Consider the following 18,453-nt stretch of genomic DNA (forward strand, 5'->3'; position numbering starts at 1 on the left):
GCAACAATATGTTTTTCTGTAGTTTACTCTTTCAGTGTGGCCGAAGTAAATGAACTGTGTACCCACTCGCTGGATTCTTCTCTATTCTGAACCCTCATTTCCATTCTGGATTGTTCCTCGCAACTTCGGGCAGTTATTTCGCAGGTACGGTTGATGAAAGTCGGAGACCTTCATATATGATTCGGAATCCACAATGGCAGAGGTTATGGTCAGAGGTTAGCAGCCAATGTTCTGGACATTTAGTGCCATAAGATACCTGCGTATTCGAAAACTAGACTCAAATCTAACGTTCAGCCGAGAGCTGGACGAAAATTGTCCTGGTCTGGAACAGTGACATTAACGCGTGAAAAGCTGACGCCGACCGTGAAATAAAGAGAATCAAAATTTAGATGTTCCGGTTTCCGTATGGTAGACCTTCAGTTTTCTAAATGCCTCACGTCGGTGAAAAACCCCGGTCGGCATTCGTAGAGTATGGGTGCATAAATTTAAAATTTGATAGAGCTGATCTCTGGGGCTAGTTTTACACGTTCTATACTTTATGGCAGGTGATAGGACAGTTAAAATATTGTACGAAAGAAAACAAAAACTTGCGAAATGCATAGGCCTTAGTTTGCCCTTAAATATAATTTTTCTCTTTTACGTGGGCTGCTTGTTCAAAAATTTAAACTGTATTGTGACGAAAAAGAAGCTGGCAGCGGCGCGGAACGGAGCGCTCGCGCTAATCCAGCGGCCATTAAATTATCTCATAGCCACCAGTCATGTCTTCTAATTCTTCAGCTGGCCGCCAGGTAAAAATATATAGGAAACCAAGAGTGGGCATTATCTACGCTGAAAATAAAACGAATATATTACAAGAAGAAATAACGCACCGTCCAACGGTCATGCTCCAATGCTAAAACATAACCTGGCAGGACAGCGCGCTTTGCAAATTGGGCGCAGGCGGTACCAGCCATTCATCCTTCTTTTGTGCGGACTTTAATGTGGCTCCTTTCCGTGACGGTGAATACAGAAATTTCTTCGAGATCGCTGACTCACAGCCGAATTGAGAAGGAGGCATTTCACCCGACTTCTTCATGATCTGGCATCAATGATGCTGGCACGAGGCTCACAGTATTCAATGAACTGAGAAGAATTCGAGACGTGTACAGCTTGTTAAGTCTGCACCTGCTACGAAAAGACCGAAGCCTACTCGATAGGCCCACCTTCGTGAACATTCGGTGTGGCGCCTTCGAAACGACGCTAAAGGTCATCGAGGCAGCAACTGGCCCAGTTTCAAAGCCTTTCAGATTTTCTTAACGCCGGCTGCGAGTGATCTCTCTGATTAGAATGGCGTTACCATATTCTCCCAGCCTGGCAGGCGCCCCCTAGTGTTAACTTGCTTCAGTAAAAGCAAAAGAGCGCCTGGGCTCGGAGACGCAGGAAAAGCAGCAAACGTAGCCGGAATTTTGAAGTCAAGATACGTATTTGATCGAGAAGGCTCTCTCAGTTCCGCTTATAAGAATTTTTTTCTTCATTACGATTTGAGAACAATCAAGAGAAAATAAATTTCATCGGCAACCAAAAGTAAACGATGAAACATGCCGCAGACGCCCTTTCAGACTGCCCCGTCAGCTCAACGTCTGTTTTCCTCTAAAGCTTGACGCCGGGCGAAATGAAAGCGACGCTGAAAAAACAAGGAGAATAGAGCGTGCCCCGGCGATCCGCACCGCGATATCGGCAGTTGGAAGGAAGCACCTGCGACTTAGGAAACTGTGGATCTTCTGTGCCCGGCTCCGGCTTTCATGAGAAAGGCAGCCTACTCAGAGCGAAGAGGCGAGTGAAACGGAAGACGCCCAGAAACACAGGAGAGAGCTAGATCACAAGTCGGCGTGGCGCCTTACAGAGAGGTAAATAGATATAAAGGCCAGTAGAAAGAAACGAGAAAGGAAGAGGCTGAAAAAGAACTATTTAGAGAAGGATCGATGTCTAGAACAAATAAACAAGTAATGTTATACAATTTCAGGCAAGCTGCAGTTCACCCGAACTGCCTCAGACAACACTTGGAGATAACAGGCCTCAGACAACACTTGGTGATAATGAAGCTTGGGGCGGAGTGTGGCACCATACAATTGCGTTCCCGTCCAACGTTACCTCCCCTCTCACCCCTCTCCTGCTGTACAGGCGAAATCTTCAAGAGCTCTAATTTCAGAGACCGGAGTCAGAGCACTCAAGGCTAATCCCAACTGTAGCAAACAACTCAACTCATCTCAACACAGAGCACTCCTCGCGCTCATCGTCACTGATGTGAAAGTTTTCAAATCAGGTTCTCTTTCCTCACATTCCGGCTTCACAGTTCTTTGTTATTGTTGTCATAGCTCTGACGCATTTTAGCGACTCTATCTCTTACTACTTCCCTCCATAAGGTCGGTGCCTTCAGCGAGCTTGTTGTTTTTTCTTCTTTTCTTTCAGGCTCACTTTCCCACCCTTCCGTGCTCAGGGCGATGTTATTCATTTCTCGGGTCATACATAACGCGTAATTAAACCTCTTTGGAAGGGGCACTCCTAGCTGCCGGGAATGTGCTCAACGGTACATAAAGCTCCTCGGAGACGGCGCTCCTAGCTCCCCAGAGTGCGGTCTGTGGTACACATCAGTCGCCTGACCGGCTGCCGATGTTTTTCTTTTTTATGCGGCTGTTTTCATGCAGCTCTTTCAGCTTTTGGCAGGAGCCTATAAATTTCATTGCATTTCTGGAGGAGTCGTGCTTATGTATTTGTTGATGACACCTGCCTTTCGCATGAAAACAACAAAAATTGGGATAATTATATTGTTCTGCAGGGGTTAACGCTGCATTTCGGCCATACACTTCACGACTCCGGATCAGCTCCAGACTCCTGGACATTGTTCTGCATCAGTCCAACACCCAGCTTTGCTCGTATTTCACCTATGCGGCTGCCGTGAGTTTAGTTAGCAGCCTAAGGGAATCAAAATTAAATCATTTAAGCAGAACTTTCCAAGTGCTGTATTCAATTTGACTGTGCAAGGTGACTGTGCAGGGTCATTGCAAGAATTTCTCTGAAATTGAGAATGTTGGAGTGCGAGGCTGGTATTTTCAACAGCAAATACGTTTCTCATGTAAGAACCAATGTAAAGGAAAAATGTTTCAATCTTTGCAAATAGTTACCATGAAGCTCTTAGAGCCTAGAGAGGTTACTCTTTGAATAAGTATACTCAGTCCATGCTGTCTTCAGATGGCTCCGCTAGCACCGCTTCTTTACGTGCTCCATGTGAAGCGTGCATGACCGCGCTGGCCATGAAAAAGGCTTTAGCCCAAGGTGGTGGTGCGTATAAGAAAGGAGGACGGATAAGGAGGAGGCGTGGTTTTTTAATTAGGTTCAAGCTACTTGATAAATGTTGTGGTAAGGTCGCCAGTGTTTTCACAGCGAATAAAGGCACCTATATGCAGATTAGTTTACCGGTAATAGTGTAAGGCATGATTAGTGCTCATTAACGAGGTAATCAAGGGCGATAACTCTATCCTTAATTTTTTTTGTTCGCCTCGATATCAAGTGCCTGAAACAGCATTAAACCCGCGTGAATAATTAAGAGAAGAAAGAATGGCTGTCGCTGGGAAGAGGGAAATGGAAAAAAGTTTGGCGTTCACAAATTGAAAGGTAATAAACTTAGGCCAGCTAACTAAAGCATAAAATAGTATATTTTCGCTATCTTAATATCGGCAAGTGTACAATCGTCGCGGGTGCTACGAGGATTATTATTGGCGGTCTTCATGTGGAGTAACGAGCTCACCAGAAAGCTTTTAAGAAAACTTCAAAGAGAGAATGTTTTTGTCAAACCGAATTTAGTTGCCTTTGTGCTCCCTACAGTATTTTTTAAAGACAACCTTTCATCAATTGAGCCAAGGTAAATACAAAACGCGTCGTACGGCTGTACATATTGCGCTCAACGCTATCAACCAGAACTTCCATCGGAGTACGTAATAAGCCTTCTATCAAAAATAAGCGGGTTCTCACTTCCAGTCCTGCAAATGGTCTTGCGTTAACACTGTAGGATTTTAGTGCTTTTTGCGCATACATTTGCCATAGATCCTTCAGTCTCCTCGTTACTGGACTACTCTTTACCTTACACTTTGTACGCGGATTAATGTGGGAAACTCGCCCGCGTCTTTGGTAACTGGGCTGGAAAAGAGCCGGTGTTCTAAAGTTCCACTACCTTCAAGAAATACTATGCAAAAGCAACGAAGTTTTGGCCAGTTGGTAATGATCCATCTTGAGAGAACGAAGCAACACGAAAAAACGGGGGCGAAAAAGACACTCATATGACAGGACGAATGCTGCACTTCCAACTGTTATTTATTGAGAATACCAAAGCTTAAATACAGCGCTACTATCGCCTCGTGGCAATAAACCGCAATGATTCAAAAACACCATTACATTATCAAGAAGAGACAATGAAGCGGTGCTGACACACTGACCACCTGCTTTTCTGATGTGATATGCTTCAATAATCTCTTTCCATCCGATCTCTGCCACGCCCAAGAATTTTAGCTTTCCGAAATATGGGTTTACACTTACAATCCCGGCAGTGGATAGCAAGATGGCCACTCTTCCCTTCTTTCACCAGATTATAATGCTCCCTAGCTCTCTCGTTAAAACAGCGTCCCGTTTGACCAATGTACACTCTATTGCAAGTGACCGGAATGCTGTACACTTCCTTAGTAGTGCAACGGGTGAAAACAAGCTGGTGGTTTATAGTGCAAATCGGCCTTTTCTTACAAATCATCATTGGGCAATCTTTTGATAGCTTGCTTTGGGCGGAGAAGAGCACGTTAACCCCGTATCTGCTTCCAACTTTTTAAAGATTATGAGAAACTCTGTGAAGATATGGAATTACTTTAGTTGGCAGCCTCTGGTCTTGCTTATCCGTCTTTTTGATGCACTTTTTCTTTTGTAGCAGCGTCTCTGCAACAGCTGACAATAAATCTGGAGGAAAGCCGGACATGCACAATCGCTCAGTTTGCATTTGGACACTTTCAAACATTTGATGCGGACATGACTTTTCCAAAGCGGAATTGAGGCAATTCATGGCTATTGCTCTTTTGAATATTTTTGAATGAGCTCACTACTGTAAGGGAGGAGTGCCTTTTGTGACCTAGGATTGTACATCCAGCATATATGTCCGTCCAAGAAATGAATTCTCAGGTCAAGGAACTGTATACAGTTTCCACTAGGGAGTTCAAAGGTAAAATTTAAGCCTTTTGCAACCGTTTTGAAGGATGCGAGAACATCAGCAACAGCTTCGTCAATAGATAAAACATGCGGCTTGTTTATTATCACCAAATAATTGTCGACATATCTAAATATGCGTATGTTAGGAAGTAAGCTATGCAAGCTTTTGTCAATGCAGGAAAGAAAAATGTCAGAAAGAACGGGAGCTACGCACGACCCGATGCATATTCCTCCTTTTTTGTGTAAAACCGGTTGTTAAAATTAATGGCAGTTGACTGTAGATAAAACTCTAAAAGGGCTAAGAAACGGTCGATGTTCACACCCCCGCTGTTTTGAAAAGGCACTTCTCCCGAATCCTCAATTACCGATCTAACTGGTTTTACACACAAAAAGCAGGAATATGCATCGGATCGTGCGTAGCTTCGGTTCTTTCTGACATTTTTTCTTTCCTGCATTGACAAAAGCTTGCATAGCTTACTTCCTAACCTACGCATTTTTAGATATGTTGACGATTATTTCGTGATAACGGACAAGCCGCATGTTTTATCTATTGACGAAGCTGTTGCTGATGTTCTGGCATCGTTCAAAAGGGTTGCATAAGGCTAAATTTTACCTTTGAACTCCCTAGTGGAAACTGTATACAGTTCCTTGACCTGAGAATTCATTTCTTGGACGGGCATATATGCTGGATGTACAATCCTAGGTCACAAAAGGCACTCCTCCCTTACAGTAGTGAGCTCATTCAAAAATATTCAAAAGAGCAATAGCCATGAATTGCCTCAATTCCGCTTTGGAAAAAACATGTCCGAATCAAATGTTTGAAAGTGTCCAAATGCAAACTGAGCGATTGCGCATGTACGGCTTTCCTCCAGATTTATTGTCAGCTGTTGCAGAGACGCCGCTACAAAAGCAAAAGTGCATCAAAAAGACGGATAAGCAAGACCAGAGGCTGCCAACTCAAGTAATTCCATATCTTCGCAGAGTTTCTCATACTCTTAAGAAAGTTGGAAACAGATACGGTGTTACCGTGCTCTTCTCCGCCCCAAGCAAGCTATCAAAAGTTTGCCCAATGATGATAAGTAAGAAAAGGCCGATTTGCACTATAAACCACCAACTTGTTTTCACCCGTTGCACTACTAAGGAAGTGTACAGCATTCCGCTCACTTGCAATAGAGTGTACATTGGTCAAACGGGACGCTGTTTTAATGAGAGAGCTAGGGGGCATTATAATCTGGTGAAAGAAGAGAAGAGTGGTCATCTTGCTATCCACTGCCGGGATTGTAAGTGTAAACCCATATTTCTGAAATCTAAAATTCTTGGGCGTGGAAGAGATCGGATGGAAAGAGAGATTATAGAAGCATATCACATCAGGAAAGCAGGTGGTCAGTGTGTCAGCACAGCTTCCTTGTCTCTTCTTGATAATGAAATGGCGTTTTTGAATCATTGCGGTTGATTGCCACGAGGCGATAGTAGCGCTGTACTTAAGCTTTGGTATTCTCAATAAAAATAGTTGGAAGTGCAGCATTCGTCCTGTCATATGTGTGTCTTTTTCGCCCCCGTTTTTTCGCGCTGCTTCGTTTTCTCAAGATTGCTTCCAGAGTTATACGAAAAATTTATCACCCCATATTTACTGCGGCTTCGGTACCACTGTATTGTGCGGCAAAGTGTGCACAGAGCGTCACCAAACGCGAACAAGATTTTAATCATGGCGGCTGTTTCTTTCCTCCTCAAGATTATTTCAAAGCTGAAAGCGGATAGGATCAACATTTCATTTTCATCTATTTGCATGGCAGCCACAGCACTTGTGTGCACTGAGGGATGCCGACACCTTTCGCAATGTGAACAGTTCTTACCCTGAATTCCGTGTGAATCGTCTGTGAATATTTATTCATTCTTTACTGAAACGAAGCGAAGATGACGCCAGCTGTTTCACGGCCCCGCAAGGCGCCTGCTCTGATACATGACTCGGTCACACCTCTGGCCCAGCCCTGTCAAAGTGCCCTGTCAGCATACAAAAGCCACAGTTTTCGGTTAACCTAGGGACAAAAGTAGCCGGTGTCACGCTGCATGCTCCGGAGAAATTGTTCCATTCAGCTTTCTTCGCGCATTATGAGAACTGAACATAGAAATCAAACGATTCAGCTTTGCAGCTCAGCGCACTGAAATCTAAAGGGGTTTCCGGCCAGCTAGTACGAGCAACAACCCGCCTTCAACTCTTGCGAATGAATGAAGTGTTTACTCCTCCTCCTCCTCATTAACTCTCTGGGTCGAATATATCAGTGTATTTTCTCTTTTACGAAACCCAGTGCACAAATTGGAACCGAACGACCCCACGCAGTGGTTCAGTCCTTTGGAAAACTATTGGCCTTGCAGCGAAGCTTCCACCGCTGGCCGGCCTGGCGTTGTTGTGGACGTTGACGTCTGTATCTCAGTGAGGCACGCGCGCCCATACTAACGACCTCATTAGGTGTCAGAACGTGCGTCATATTTCTCGAGCTAATTTCGGAGTTCCTGGCTACGGGGACCAGCTTGCCGTTGTAGCGGTTTACTGCGATTTGCGGGATCTCGGGTCGGAGTGCAGAGCGCTCTCGAAAAGCGCCCACTGCGCGAAACGGGGACTGTTGCCGCCGACACGAAAAGGTTCTTTGCGAAATGAGCGACGCATCTTGTAGCTGGTGGCATGGCCTGGGCGATCAAAGGGTTATGCAAAAAATACAAGAAAACGCGATTGGTGGTTCTAAATATGCAGACTCGGACTAGAATCTTCACAAGTTACTTGCAAGAACCTTAAGAAGAATCCTGAAAGAATCGGACGGCTTGTTAAAACTCTGCTTTTAGTTACACTGCTGTAAGTCATTCAACCATTTGCTGTGTGGAAACAAGGGATCTTTCTGAGAAAGGGTGGTATCAGCATACTAATGCGCAGCCTCTTGTTGGTTCTTGAGACACGCCAGACACAGCAAGTAAACAGAATGCAAATTTTGGCGCACGCAAAGAGTGATTGTGAAACTTAGTTTTCATTTGAAAGGTAATGGCAGTTCGAGGCCGCACTGTGTAGAAGGAATATATATTTCTGCATATAACTGCTTTTTAAAGAAAGACACCTGTTTAAAAATCTTTGATTAAATGCTTTATCTCCGGGGTTTAATTGCCACGTTCACGTCTTTACATTTCCGGTAAACGTCCCCTAAAAACTTTCAGATGCTATCTGCATCTGGGCCCTGCACTCAGGCTATCAGAAGTTCTTTCGACTGAGAGAAAATGAATTTGGGGGAAATGAAATGACGCAGTAACTGTTTGACGTATCTCAATGGACACCCGAACCGGGCTGTAAGGCAAGGTATAAAAGAAGGAGTCAAAGAAAAAAGGAAGATATACCGTAGTGGAGGTCAGCGGTTTTATTTCGACCACCTGGGGATCTTTAACGTGCACTAACACTGCAAAGCACACGGACGCCTTTTCCGTTTCGCCTTTATCGAAATGCGGCCGCCGAGGTTGGGTTCGAATCCAGGTACTCCAGCTCAGTAGACGAGCACCTTAACCACTGAGCCACCGCTGCAGGTTTCTTCGGCCGAAATACATGGTCAGCGAGCAATTGCGAGTGGCGACCACCATGATCGCTCCAGTGTCAATCATGCCCGACATGGCTGGCGGAATGCAAGTTGCATTAGGAGGGCCGTGGCGACCGGGTAAGTTGCGCGAGAAGGCCATTATGGGTACGCTAGTGTTCTCTGATTGTAAACCCCGTGACAAGTGCGTCAAAGAGTTTCGTATACCGCGCTGACGTGATGCCGGCGTGGTCTCTCATACTTTGGTATCATACCCTCATACTTGCTACTCGACGCTGCTGCTCTGCTCCATGCTGGCTGTTGAGAGCTCAGTTTTTCTGGATTCAGCAAAGGAAAACTTTGGGCTAGTTGGTCTGACAGGTTTAAAAGGTAACAGAACCGCGGCTTGAGAACAGGGCGTAAGACGAGGTGGACAGGACAAGCGGACAAGCAAACCGCTTGTCCTGTCCACCTCGGCTTACCGCTTGTCCTGTCCACCTCGGCTTACGTCCTGTTCTGAAGTCGCGGTTCTTTTTACCTTTTAAGTTTTTCTGGATTTACCAGAAAATGCGCACCTAGGAGAGAGCGAAGAAGTCGCAGTTGCAAGGTGCAAAGGCCGGTTGCGCAAAGAACGCGAATCAACACCGAGTGTGGCTACCTCTACTCCTCACACAACGCACACTGCGCATGTGCAGACAATGTGCAGCTATCCGCCAGTTTCCGGCATTACGCAGCCCACATAAGCGTCAGTTTAAGTTTATTGGTAAACTAATTTTATATATCTCAATATTACCTGAGCATAAGTTCAGTCGCACTAACAGTCACGTCAGCTCACGCGACGTGGTCGTCACTCCCTTCTCAGAGCAGTGCAAGACTTGTACCTTTCACGTTCACAGTTTTATGCCTTAGTTAAAGCTCACATCTTCATAGGAAGAGTATTACGACGCCTGTAGTAGCCACAAATCGAAAATAAACTATGTTGCACAATAAAAAACAATCTTCAGAAAGGATGCCGAAATGGACATAAAATCACTTGTCCTCCAGCGGCTTCCCTAATGGGAAGTGGGTTATTCTGTAACGGAAGTAATAGTTTATTACCGCACAAGAAGGCTTTTCGTGCGCGTATTGGGACATTTTAAAACTAAGTTAAGGACTCGGTAAGGAATGCTGATGAATGTTGTTCGTGCCCTCAGGGAGGTTTTAAAGGCAATCCGTAGAATTCAAGAAATGTTGCAGTAACATTGAAGACCTTTCTACTTTATCAGCAAAGGCAGCCCTACAAAATAATTGCTGTTTAATTCGAAGGTACTCATCCATAAAATACGGCAGTTTGTGGTCTAAAATTTAGAAATATAGCACTCTGTTACCATTTCGAAAATCACCTTAATTCTCATGAGTAGTCGTTTTCAGCAAAAACAAAATGAAAACGCTCATTCCCTGCAGTGTGTTCAAACGTGTCTGCATCAAAGTGCATAACCTAAAATATAAGATTTTAATAAAAAAACGCTGTGCTTGAACTAGAAAATATCCCGTATCGGAGGCCCTAGTAGCGATGCCTACCTGCAGGGGTTCTTCAAAATGAACGAAGAATTAATTGTACAACAGGTTTTACAGTTAGCTGCATAGAAGCTAGCTCAGCCAGCTTTTCAGCAAGACGCCACACCCCCTTTGAAAGGGTTATAATTTTATTGCACAGAGTGAATGAAAACTGACGTTGCTAGCATGCAGCAATATGTAAGATAGAAGCAGTGGTATCGTAGCAGCGACAGCGCATTTAGTTTACAAATGGCACCGCTCCTTTCTATGAGAAGTTAGCCGCAGAAAAAGATACGAAATTCAACTCATAGTACGTACAAATGTCGTTGTGTTTTCAAAAGAGTCAATAATTAAAGATTTCTGAAACAGCCGAGACTAATAATAAATGACCAGAAAAGGAAGAGGAACTCCACAGGCCGAAGATGTCCGTTTAGGAAAACAAAGAAAAATCGCTTGCAGAAGACTCCTTCCAATGTTTGACAGAAAAAAGCAGGTATCCGTAGAGATTAAAAAGAAAACTGCATCCGTTCTACGCGGGTACCAACTCTCTTGGGTCCACACAAACAGAAGTAAACACACAAACACTCCGGGGGCACTAGAGAATAAGAATAACAGAAAAGTTCCGCATGTTCAGAAGCGAAGTTCCTATCAATCACGCTGAATTCCCACGGCTGCTACCGGCGCTAGGAATATGGTGAAGCCGAATAAAACTCCTGAAATAAAAGAGCTGCGACATGCACTAAAAAAACCAACAGGATGAACAGAACCAGAGTCTTGTTTTGAATACGTTGTGGTTTTGAATACTGCGACGTCTGGCGGCGTCACAGTATTGAGAAATATGCGCTCTCCCGCGTTGCCTCCAGCAGTACCTAACCCGACCTCATCGGGGAAGCAGAGAAAAAAATAACTGGAGTATCTGCGCAGAGCGCTGCCCAAACAACTAACCTGCACACTTTGCAAAAAAATAACGTGGTGACTTATGATCGGCGAGCGCACCTTCGACGTTTACTCCTCGCTTTGGAAAGAGTTCGTTTCTTTATAATCGTGCGCACTCCGTTTCTTCGTGCTCTCAATTTCACGCGACAGCGTTAAGGAGCTCGTGTCGCAGAAAAGCCGGTGTCGGCGTTGTCGGCGCAATAACACGAAAACCTCAAAACAAAAACACCTCCGTATTTTGTAAAGATACGGGGAGTCGAAACCTTGATACTCGCCTGCAAATACGAATGACTGGGAGCAAAATACGTGCGCGTGCAGTCAGGTTAGCTGGGGCGCATAGAAAGCTATAGTCCGTGTTGCGTTCTCTAATGAGCCATGCTGGGACATTGGCCTAAGAATTTTGGCGTCGGAGTATCATAGTTCCATTCGATTATTCCAGGAGCAGTAGCATGTACCTTAGTGAATGATATTTCAGCAATGAAAATTTTCAACGCTAATTTTCAATAAAAAATAATGGCTTTGGTTTAAAACTGCAACATTTACGCATGCGACTTACCTGCTTTCCTGGCGCGGAAGTTGGCGTGGGGCGCTACACTCTGGATGACACCGGCCAGCTTGAGCCTCGTTAGAGAGCACGAAGTTTACTGCTGAGCAGGTCGACGGGCTACGAAAGGCAGTCTCCGAAACCTTCTAGCCTTCCTCAAAAGTGGCACCTGCGAACGCCGCAAGGTATAGGGTTCTGCATATACGACTGAGCGGAAGTGTTGCAAAGAGCATCTCTGAGAAGAAATACACTCTCAGTTGAGGAAATTATGTACAGAAGATGATTTCGTTTAGGTTATCTGCATCGTTAAGAAATACGAGATTCGCGATGTGTTCGTGAAAGGTTTCCTTCTTTTTTCTTTATTTATTGCAGCGAAGCGCAGTTTTGTTCGTGTCAGACGGCTGCACTGAGGAATTGTTTTCTGGCCTTCAGATATTCAAGGTCCTATCCTATGCTGGCCCTCAATCTAAATTCTAACCGCACACAGAACCACTGCAAAGCCGTGCACCTCCAACTTAGTTTTTTTATTCATATCGGTGAAAAGATTTGTTACTGGGATGGTACTGGGGTAATATTAACTACATGACAATGACCACCATCTTCATGGTGCCGCCGGCTTCTTATTATGAAGAAAACTTAGTTACGCGCACCTACTCGCACATGCTTCCTAGGCGCAACTGTAGAAGATCCTCTCTGCATAGTTGCCGAAACGTGAAAAAAGCGTTTAATTTGTTTAACACTGAAGAAAATATCTGGCAGCAGTTAGCGTGTGTTCATACAGGGTAGGTCAAAATTTCCCAGCACATAGGGTCTGTCCATCGTCGGTATATCTTGGTACTTACTTAAAATGCCGATAAAGCTATCAAGGTTGTATAGGAGGTTAGAACGATGCGTCTTTTACACTATACGGATACTATGAGCTTCACAGGTGTCGTAACTGTCTGGCTATACTGCTGAAAAGCAAACTCTGTGGCTTGGAAACTTTTGACCACCAGTACTTTCCCGTAAAAAAAGGTTCCTTATATTTTACTGTGACGGTGAAATCTCAGCTGGATATGATGATGTTATACATCTTCATTCAGCGCTAGCATCAAAGCGGCGTGTAATGTGTGAAGCCGTCGCATATCAATCCGATTCATTGGCTACGTTTTCAATAGATTAAAAGGCGTAGGAACCCGGCCTTGCTTTTGTTTCATGAAACAATCAGCACAAGGTTTTTCGAGAAGAAGTAGGGCGCACAAACAAGTGTACCGTTATTGTTCTGTGTTTGGTCGCTCATATTTTATTCCTGCAAAATAATCACTACCTATTTGCCAGACGTAATTTATAGGCACGTTTTCAAAAAGGTGGCCAAAAATAACCCCCCTTGCCTGCAAATATTAGATAACTGCTCTCTAGATGCATCTTTTGCAGCTTTGGGATATTATTTGGTTTGGCCTTGAACAATGTGCAGTGCAAAATCTGCAGAAATAAATATGGCTTGAATTCTTGTTAGCACAAATATCACATTTTGATGTCACGCAAAGAAATATTGTAAGACAACCTCTTCGAAAATTGTCCTATGCAAGTGCAATCCGGAAAACACAATACCATTCCTCCACTTTGAGCTTAAGCGAGCGACCTGAACGAGCGACTAAGCTCTTGTGTGGAACGACAGTTGCGACTTATGACGACTTTTAGAAGAAACTTGATATCGGTAAATAAATTGGTGCCTCAGGTGGAAAGAATGAATTTGTCGCTTGACTCAACGTATCACACATTCTTGCACCAGCATTGCAGATTGCATTTATCCACTACCCAAACAATTTTGTCGCATTTGTATTTATCTAAGTGGCCGGCAAGATTGCACACTGCGCATCTCTTCCTGGCAGTGAGACGTAATTAATTGGGCGGAGGTCACCAAACGTATCACACATAAAAGTTAACACATGAATCAAAGCAAGACATGCAGCTTCTATACTCATCAGCCGAAAGAAAGACCGGAAACTGCTAGGATATGATTAGACTTGATACCGATGAGGTTACGTGGCAATCATCGGGTTATTTATGCGAATATATAATACTGCCTCTAAAACTTACGACCGAGGCAAAAAGTCATTTAGAGTGAAATGATACGTGGCGGACGTGCTCCTGCACGTGACAGTGAAGACATGAACTACGCAAATAGATTCTCGGCTAGCGAGTTAACCGTGCGACTTTTCTAGAAGGAAAGGCCAAGAATATTGCGCTGCGCTTCAACAGCTTTCTTGTGGGTAAAGATATGAGCGTCTTGCTCATAACAGAAAGGATGAGAGGCTTCAGCCACAAAAGTCAATCCTCGAACCAGAAAATCTTATCTATTCCTGACTGTGCAATCCTCCATGTCTCCTGTTATCTAGGCTGTGCGCTAAAGCACAAACGTCTGCAGCATGCACAGCATAAACCAAACGAAGAATGTAAAAGCGATGGAATGGATTAACGAACGATTGCCAGGTAGCCAAAGGTAAGCAAGCGGAATAACATAACCAAGTAACACAGTTCCAATTGAGGCCTCAGTTGACTGCTGTAAAAAGTAATGTCGGTCACAAATGCAGAATCTACGCGTAATGTGCCTCCTCTCTTCGACTACACGTTCCTAGAATCAACTCATGCTCCTCCACCTCCAAATAAATTCGCACTAGCTATGGCTTCCAAAGTCACCGCGGTGACACTGCATTATTCGTGCCAGCTGTTAAGAAACTCCTTGCTGCTGCTTTTGTATTTCCTGTACTCCTCGCTAAATTTCTTTTCCTCTTCCACCCTGATATCCCCACTGTCAGATTTAATTGTCATTCCGTACATCCTTCATCTGTTTTTTCCCCCTAGAAAGCGTGGCGAACGTGACTCAACCATTGTATACGTTGCCACCGCTCTGTTTTCTCCGTTCCCCACTGGGCTCTTTCTTGAATCCCGCAAACTGAAAAAGCGAACTTCACCGCCAGCGCCAAAGTCGACGACGATGCTTTCTCCTCGCATCATCTGTCTTCCTCCGGACTCACAGTGCTGGCGTCGTTGACCAGCACTCTCGAAGAGCACTCTTGAGATTCAGGACTTACGTCGTCCGTTGTCACAGGACAGGCAAGAAGATTCCAAGGCATGAAATATTGCTTTGGCGAAGCTCAAATTTACTCATTACCAATTAAGTAATTCAATTCAGGGCATACTAAACAAGGAGAACACGAAAAAGAAGGAAACAAATTTAGAGTTAAGATGGCATGCGGAAAATGACGTTATATTTCGAAACTATGATAAAATCGGTTCGACACAAATCTCAGTCGCACGATAGCCCAATTAGGACCGGCTCTTTGCCGTGACGAATGTTTCGTCTTTCCTCTCATATAGACTTTACGTTCATTGGTTTGTTCTTTTCTTGTACAACGCAGCAATTAGAGCCGTTCCAGATGTCTTCGGGTCTTTTATTTTCTAATTAGCTCTTATACTTTCTTTTGTTACTAACTTTGCTTAAATTGGGCTCTATGAGCACTCCGATAAAATAGAGTAATATTGGACTGTATTAGAGAGGAGGCGAAAATGCCTTTCAAGTCTTGCGCAAAAAGGTATGGCCTTTACTATGTTAATTGCGAAACGTTCATTCGCTTTGTTTTGGTTGGAAGCATACTGGCGATGCACAGCAGCATTTTCGGCCGCACTGCAGTGTATCTTGAAGAAATATCAGCAGTGTAATGTAATATAGCCTTCGCTATTTTTCTACCCTTATGGCTTCTATTAAGGGCTATGTTTAAGGAAAGAGGCCGTCACTTTCGTTGTAATGAAGATACGCGAACCGAACGATCTTCGACCGCTGGAAGCAGTTTATAACCACGCAAAGCGTTATTACTCTGTCCACTATATTGCACCCTATATGTCACGTTTAGAGCCCGGCCATTTCTTCTGGAATGAACCTTCTGGTTCTCCTTGCCTTTTGAGCAGAGTGGTTTGCGTGCAGGAAGCGATCGTAACTCCCGTTTTCATAAAGAGACCAGCCCACGAGTTTGAAAGCTGCTTGGACGGTTAAAGTAATACATAATGACGATGAGTTTTATGTCTTTCTTGCGTAAATAATGTGAAGAGTAGTGCTCGGGATTACTTCAGAATTATTGTGTGCTCTGCACTTACTGCCGCTGCAGCAGCGGCAAGAACAGCGACGTGATACGAATTTGAAGTTTTACAGGAACACACCGCATATCTTCGCTCCCGGTCTTAAACCATATTTCTCTTCGGAAAGCTGTCATTATGAATGACGAGACCCTCGTGGCACACGCGGCGACAAGCGAAACGTAAACACCATACGTGGAAGCTTGGAGAACAAATGTGAAACATTTACGCCCCGAAGCGAAACCTGGAAGCCAGGCACAACAGAACTGCGCACACCCAGATTAAGAAAATGCTCACGACAAAACCCAAAACTTGTGCACCCTTGCGATAGACTTGGGGAGCTGCAATGCAAACATCCAATTCCGGCCCATAAACGTGGACACGCGGATAAAGAGTAGGCATCCGGGATGGAAACGTGTACAACTGACGCGAAACTTTGGGCACTTCACAACGTGAACACGAACTAAATGATACGCAGCGCCACCCCCTTCTCCTTTACTCTCAACGTGCTGCTCTAATCGAGGTCTGATAGAACGCTTCACGGGGATCGCTTTGTCGCCGACGACGTGCGTACACCTCGTCCAACTTATAACAGAAGACAATTTCGCTATGCTAGCGCGAAGACCGACTTCTAAATGTGGCCGAACAGGTATGGCAGCATCTTCCGCACACATTAGCGTTCCATGCAAGGACATCTACTGTCCACCTAAGAGTAGAGGAACACACAAGTGGCACTTGTTATGTACATACGCCTTCGTTCGTTACTCCGACATTTCAAGTGCCACCTCTGAAAAGATTGCGGCGCACCAGCCGTTGATACAATTAACATGTGGGTATGAAAACCTTAGTCCTCTTATCAATATCTTCGAAGACGTTCTAGTCTGAGTTAAAAGATCATGCTGAAGTAGTGCATGTGCGTAGCACCGAACTGACACACAAAAGGAAACTACGCCGCGAAGATACTTCATTAGAAAAGACGCGTTGACTGCAGTAGATCTATCACATCTATATTCCAACATCAGCCTCACCAACGATCAATCACTAGCAAAGCTCCAGCATTCTAGTGCGTACGTATACATGGCTGCGATTTCGAATCAAACCAACCCGGCCACCTTTCCCTCGAGCTCAAATGGAAGCAAGCTCGTGAGCTGAAAGTTCGGGGCCTGCTGTGGACCCTCAGGTCGAAAAGCGCTTGTCCGGCACTCTCGCATTTAGTGTCGCTAATGGCTAAGGAGTAGTTGTTCCGCACAAAATGGCATTCATTGATATTTACTTCCGTAAATGGATAGAATTGCCGAGAAAATGCACGCGGCAGCTCGATGTTGCACGCAGACGCCTTGAGGGTGCGAAGGTTTCTCCTTGCAGTAGACGGATTTAAGCACGATTGCATAAGGCACGAACAGTGAGACAGTTCTTGCCGGCACTTAGCTCAAGTTGAGGCTTGATTTCGGGACGGAGCTTTTTTTCCTCTCGAGCGAAATTCTTTTAGCTTCCGGGGCCACGAAACTGCAGCCCACATCATTCCTAAACAGTGCCAATGAAAACGCCGACCATGAAGCCGAAGCTGTCGAAATTTTTCCTCCGGTTGGTAGCGGTGAGAAAATACACTTTCGCAAACAACAGTCTCGATGTGGATCCTAAAGTTATCTGGCGTCAACACACCACATTCATTTCTCGCTGCCTTTGGGCACAGGGTGCTGGGATCCGACATAGAGCACGATCTCCTCCTGATCATAACCTCTAGAAGAATAAAGCAAAGCTTTTTTATCCTCAAGAGAAACAACAGCAGCAGACATACGCTTTATCACGCGGCCACAGGACACACGGATGTCAGGGGGAAGAAAGCTGCAAGACGTATGCACCCTAGGATACGCAAACCGTGTGGGGGCAGATGATGCTAAATCCAGAGCGGTCACCTGACTATGTGGTCTGGAGTACCAAAAGGCTGCCAGGACGAGTAAATAACTCACCGACGCAGTAGCAGTCTGAACCTGCGCTGCACAGTTCGCAGCTTGAAGGTCAGATAAGACTGATCATTACAGCTCAGCGGGCACCCGAGGCTTCCGGCTCCCCGAACTAGAGGCCCCACCACCACCCTCCACGAACTATGACCTTTTGAGCATATAAAAAGATTTTCAATCACAATGGCAACTCGGCCATCACCACAGCCTCTAGTGCTACGTGTTTAAACGCGCCGTCTTCGTAGCCTATGGCCACAAAATCAGTGCTTCTAAACGCTCAGCGCCTCTGCTACCTCAATGGACGTGCAATGAAGCCTGATGCGCAAAGAGATAGGAAGGCGGCTTATGTTGCAAACGGTACCTTTGTGTAGCCACAAACGAACATAGAACAGCAGCTAAAGGGCCTGACGCATCCTCAGTTTCGAAGATAAGCGGGCGAGTGGTATGGCGCGTCAAGCGGCAGAAGCAGCGTTAGATGCTGAGTGTGCAACCTGGTGCGTTAAAGATAAGTGGCTGAACGCAGTGGCCCGTGAAGCGCTAAACGCGGCGTGGGACGCCGAGCGGGCTGTTAAGCCGTAAGAGAAGCGGATGA

The 18,453-nt window shown here is 45.0% G+C and overlaps 1 long non-coding RNA gene across 1 annotated transcript in view; it reads right to left on the reverse strand.

The window, feature by feature from the left end:
• Positions 1-18,097, reverse strand: part of LOC144097224 (uncharacterized) — a 125,233-nt gene extending 107,136 nt beyond the window's left edge. Inside the window, exons 1-2 of the long non-coding RNA XR_013306956.1 lie at positions 17,871-18,097; positions 11,800-11,956 (exon numbers count right to left, since the gene is read on the reverse strand). This is a non-coding gene — a long non-coding RNA (uncharacterized LOC144097224). The remainder of the gene's footprint in view (positions 1-11,799; positions 11,957-17,870) is intronic.
• Between the last annotated feature and the right edge of the window lie 356 nt (positions 18,098-18,453).

This window comes from Amblyomma americanum, chromosome 7, assembly GCF_052857255.1.
Source record: "Amblyomma americanum isolate KBUSLIRL-KWMA chromosome 7, ASM5285725v1, whole genome shotgun sequence".
Taxonomy (NCBI): domain Eukaryota; kingdom Metazoa; phylum Arthropoda; class Arachnida; order Ixodida; family Ixodidae; genus Amblyomma; species Amblyomma americanum.